Genomic DNA, 5,817 nt, shown 5'->3' with positions numbered 1-5,817 from the left:
ACACACACACACACACACACACACACCAAAGGGAGAAACTAGGGAATAAACACAGATTCACCTAAGCAAAGCAAAGATCTAGTGATATAAATCCATGTTGTGTAGGTCCGTGTAATTCCGTGAGTTTCACATGGTTCTCTTTGCTCTACACTTCAGCTTGACATTTGTAGTAATCGAGAGATTCAATTCGAATCCCATCAAAATTCCAACAAAATTCTTTTCAGACCTTGAAAGAACATTCTCAACTTCATATGGAAAACCAAACCAAAACAACAACAAAACCACCACCACCAACAACAATAACAACAAAAACCATAAGAGCTAAAACAATCCTGCACAATAAGATAATCTCTGGAGGTATCACCATCCCTGGTTTCAAGGTGTTCTACAGAGCACTAGTAGTAAAAACTACATGATATTGGCATAGAAAAATTCTGGTTCATCAATGGAATCATGTAGAAGACCATGAAATGGAATCACACACAATTGGCAAACAGAACCTCATGAAACTGAAAAGCTTCTGTAAGACAAAGGACATTGTCTATAGGACGACATGGCAGTCTTAAGATTGGGAAAAGATCTTCACCAACCCTACATCTGACAGGAGGGTAATATCCAAAATATATAAAGAACTCAAGAAGTTAGACACCAACAAAGCAAACAATCCAATTAAGAAATGGGATTACACCCCAGCTCCGAAAAAAAGAACCAAAAAAAAAAAAAAAGAAATGGGATTACAGTTTCCGGCGGTCGCGCGCTCTTTTCTCCGGACGGTGGAGGCCGTGCAGCACCGCCCTTGGTCTGAGCAAAGAACTGTGGGCAGAGGCAGTCGGGGTTAGGACTGGGAGGCAGACACTTGGCTGTGTTCAAATCGAAGTCAAGGGTGCAAAAATGCAGAGCAATAAAACCTTTAACTTGGAGAAGCAGAATCATACTCCAAGGAAGCACCATCAGCATCACCACCAGCAGCACCATCAGCAGCAGCAGCCGTCACCCCCACCAATACCTGCAAATGGACAGCAGGCCAGCAGCCAGAATGAAGGCTTGACTATTGACCTGAAGAATTTTAGGAAACCAGGAGAGAAGACCTTTATCCACCATAGCCGTTTCTTGGTGGGCAATCTTCCCCCTGACATCACTGAGGAGGAAATGAGGAAAGTTTTTGAGAAATATGGCAAAGCAGGCAAAGTTTTCATTCATAAGGATAAAGGCTTTGGCTTTATTCGCTTGGAAACACGAACCCTAGCAGAAATTGCCAAAGCAGAGCTGAACAACATGCCACTCTGTGGATAGCAGCTGCGAGTGCGCTTTGCTTGTCACAGTGCATCCCTTACGGTTCGCAACCTTCCTCAGTATGTGTCCAACGAACTGCTGGAAGAAGCCTTTTCTGGTTTTGGCCGGGTGGAGAGGGCTGTAGTCACTGTGGATGACAGAGTAAGGCCCTTAGGGAAAGAAAGGCACTGCTGAGTTCTCAGGAAAGCCAGCTGCTCAGAAAGCTCTGGACAGATGCAGTGAAGGCTCCTTCTTGCTAACCACATTTCCTCGGCCTGTGACTGTGGAGCCTATGGACCAGTTAGATGATGAAGAGGGACTTCCGGAGGAGCTGGATATAAAAAAAACCCCAGCAATTTCATAAGGAGAGAGAACAGCCACCCAGATTTACACAGCCTGGGTCCTTTGAGAAAGAGTATGCCATGCGCTGGAAGGCTCTCATTGAGATGGAGAAGCAACAGCAGGATCAAGTGGATCGAAATATCAAGCAGGCTCGTGAGAAGCTAGAGATGGAGGCAGCACTCCGTGAGCACCAGGTTATGCTAATGAGGCGGGATTTGATGAGACGTCAAGAAGAGCTTCGAAGAATGGAAGAGCTGCATAGCCAAGAGGTTCAGAAACGAAAGCGGTTAGAACTCAGGCAGGAAGAGGAACGCAGGCCCCGTGAGGAAGAGATGCGACGACAGCAAGAAGAAATGATGCGAGGGCAGCAGAAAGGACTCAAGGGAACCGTCCCCATGCGAGAGAACATGAGATACAGATGGGCCACATGGCTATGGGAGGTGCTATGGACATAAACAGCAGAGGTGCCATGCCCCCTGCTCCTGTGCCACCAGGTACTCCAGCTCCTCCAGGACCTGTCACTATGATGCCAGATGGAACCCTGGGATTGACCCCACCAACAACTGAACGTTTTGGCCAAGCTGCTACAATGGAAGGAATTGAAGCAATTGGTGGAACTCCTCCTGCATTCGACCATCCAGCTCCGGGAGCTGAATTTGCTTCAAATAAACGCCGTCGATATTAGATATAGTTGCATTGTCTAGTTTCCTGCAGCCCTTAAAAGAAGGGCCCTTTTTGGACTAACCAGAATTCTACCCTGGAAAAGTGTTAGGTGTTCTTCCCAATAGATAGGTCTTCCCTGCTTGTTCTACTCTAGGGAGTACGCTTGAGGGCCTGGAGAACCATAGGAAAATGGACTCGGTTCCATTAATCTTGATCATTCCTCTCTCCTCTCCTCCTCTCCTCTCCTCTCCTCTCTCTCCTCTCCTCTCCTCTCTCTCCTCTCCTCTCCTCTCTCTCCTCTCCTCTCCTCTCCTCTCTCCTCCTCCTCCTCTCCTCTCCCTCCCCTCCCTCCCCTCCCTCCCCTCCCCCTCCCCTCCCCTCCCCTCCCCTCCCCTCCCCTCCCTCTCTCTCTCTCTCTCTCTCTCTCTCTCTCTCTCTCTCTCTCTCTCTCTCATCCTTTAATTTTTCATCTTTATTCCCCTCAATCCCAGAGACACTGCCATGTAAACCACGGCACCTAAACCTCCTCCAGTGACCCAGCCCAGTTCCCCCCCTCCCTCCCAGGTGAGAATTCACACAATGTCCACAGAGGTTACAGCATACACACGGTTCTGTTAAATCTCAGATATGACCCCTTCATGTCGTAAGGAAGACATTTTCTCTTAGAGGTTTTCATTTTAGTATATCTTAAAAGAAATCTTGTGCTAACTTGCCTCCATCTTCTTCTTGGGTAAGGCCTACACTTTCGTGCGTCTGCTGTTGCTGTCCACAGCTCTTCTTGATGGCCGAGTACGATCTTGGGAACAGGGTTGCTGTGTGTAGAAGGTCGGACGGTAGCTCTTAGCCTGCTTGTCTTAGGTAGTTGCGCTGTGCATTTTTGTTGGTGTACTATGATTTGTTCCTGATACCTTCAAGTTGAAATTTTTTTCTGATAAATGGAGCAGTAATGCAGCATCACCTTATTAAAATACATTTGAAGCCTTTTCAAAAAAAAAAAAAAGAAATGGTATTACAGAACTATACAGAGATTTCTCAACAGAGGAAACTTGAATTGACAGAAAGCACTTAAAAATATTCATTATCCTTAGTTATCGGGAAATGGAAATCAAAACAACTCTGTGAGATTTCACCTTACCCCTGTCAGAGTGGCTAAGATCAGAAACTCAAGCAACATCACACGTTGGTGAGGCTGGGGAGCAAGGGTACCACTCCTCCATTGCCGGTGGGAGTGCAAACTTGTCCAACCACTTTGGAAATCAATTTGGGTTTTTTCAGAACATCAGGTATAGTTTTCCCTCAAGACCCAGATAAACCATTCCTGGGCATATAACCAAAAAATGCCCTGCTATACCACAGGGTCACTTGCTCAACTATGTTCACTGCTGCTTTATCCATAATAGCCAGAAACTGGAAACAACCTAGATGTCCCTCAACTGAAGAATGGATAAAGAAAATGTGTTACATCTACACAATAGAATAGTACTCAGCTATTAAAAACAGAGACATCATACATTTTGTAGGCAAATGGATGGAGCTTGAGAATATCACCTGAGTGAGGTAACCCAGAGCCAGAAAGATATATATGGTATGTCCTCACGTGTAAGTCGACATTAGCTATAAACTGCAAGATAACAATCCTATAATTCACAGACTTCAGTACTCATATGCGGATTTTTCTAGTTTTGAGTATGGCATTCATTTAAGGATGTTTTAGAAGATGAAAAATTAAATTTATTTTTAATTGTTCTTCAAATAGTCTAACTAGTGGTTTTACATAAGTGTTATTTTAAGCCCTTAAAGAAAAGTTACTAATGTCATATTTAGATAATTCTATACCATATAAAAAAGGAATATCAAACCTTATGAGACCATAAAAAATTAGATAATTTAATTAAAATGATGAAGTAAGAATCTGTACAAGTATATGTATAGAAACTTTCAATTATGTGGATTTATACACAACCTCAGGATGCAAGGAAAATTAAAGAATAAAAGCTTTTAATATAAACAACAAAGAACTACATCATGCTTATAGATAGAACCAAAGAAATAAGCATTATCATAGATTCCAAGAGGCATTAGATTATGTTAAATGTTCATTGATAACTATAAAAATGTAAAACAAGAAGTATTCAATTTTTGTAATACTTTTGGAGCAAGGCATCACTTACATAATCCAGGATGTCCTTGAAAGCATGACCTCCTACCCCACCTCCAGAGTGCTGGGATTATAGGTGACACTACTAGGTCCAGCATACATAGAAGAAAGGTAAAAAAAACAACTATTTAAAAGGATATCAGATATGCCTACATACAGAAGAACACATATGCTCATGCAATAATGTCAGCGGCACATCACGTCATGATATGAGAACAATTCTCCTAAACTAAACCCAAATGAGTATCATTTATTACCATTATTGTTTAATAATGGAACAATTCTAGATGCTCCTATAGATGCCATCACTGTTAACTGTGTACTGAGTCATCAAAATGCTCATCTTTTTAAGTAACGAGAGTGCAAGGGAACCTACATATGTAACTGAGGAAGCCTTGTCTGGTTTTCAGATGTGGGCTCACACTGCATATTTAAAAGCACAATGTTGATGCCATGATGTAGACTCTCTCATACAAGGAAAAGAGTTCTTCAGAAGCTGAGTGTCCCCTAATTTGAAAGCCATCAAGGGAACCAAGCTGCAGCTGAGAACTACAGTCCCGTGGCAGCCTGCTTGACTGGGAAAATGCAATCTCGCCAGTGCCTCTCAACAAGATTCTGGCAATAAAATAGCATGAATTTATCATTGCAAACGGTAGAACAAGGAAACCAGCTGGATGGACTCAATTCAGACTACCTCACCAACGTGGGAGGATGCTCTTCTGTCTGTTTAAGCTTCTTTGTATAAATTCCTAAGACAAACGTTCACACTGAACTTCCAGTGTGTTCTTCCACCAATCTTTCTGGTTTCCAGTTTCTCTAGACATCAATAAACATGTCAAATGAAATTAGTTTTGGAAGACGTTTTATCCAATTATTCTGCCTTGATTTCTGCTATTCTGTGTGGGGAAGGTGGATAGTTATTTTCAGTACTGACCAATGAAGAAAGACATGAAGAAGGGTAGTTTCATTGTGTATATGTTTCCACTATAACTGGATGGAAGGCTTAAATATATTTACCAGTTGAACGTACAGTTTAGTAACTCATAAGCTGTGTCAAGTGTTTGATTAACAAAGAGGCATTTGGGGACACAACCGTTCTGCTTGAAACACTTCCCATAAGATTTCTTAATTTTTTTCTATCTTGAAAAATATTTTTAGATATCCATGTTTACTGTTCTTTCATTTGCTTGTATTAAATTTTAAGCTATCACTCTTCCACTTGTCATTTGATTTTTGTTCTATTGGCGAGTGGCCTCCTCTTAGGTGAGGGCACCAGAAGATGACGTGTTTGAGACATTGCAGCTATTGGAGGGAAGTAAATGTTTTCATCTGTCCTCTGTTCTGGGTTCAGTGATCAGTTTTGTCACTTGAAGTCAGTCTCA

At 42.4% G+C, this 5,817-nt stretch overlaps 1 pseudogene; it reads left to right on the top strand.

Annotated features, from left to right (window-relative positions):
- Positions 1 to 774: 774 nt before the first annotated feature.
- On the top strand, positions 775 to 2,299 carry LOC116895620 (annotated as a pseudogene).
- The last annotated feature ends 3,518 nt before the right edge of the window (positions 2,300 to 5,817 follow it).

The sequence above is a fragment of the Rattus rattus genome, chromosome 3 (assembly GCF_011064425.1).
Source record: "Rattus rattus isolate New Zealand chromosome 3, Rrattus_CSIRO_v1, whole genome shotgun sequence".
NCBI classification, from domain to species: domain Eukaryota; kingdom Metazoa; phylum Chordata; class Mammalia; order Rodentia; family Muridae; genus Rattus; species Rattus rattus.
The sequence above is the reverse complement of the archived record's forward strand: the minus strand, read 5'-3'. Positions and strand labels throughout refer to the sequence as shown.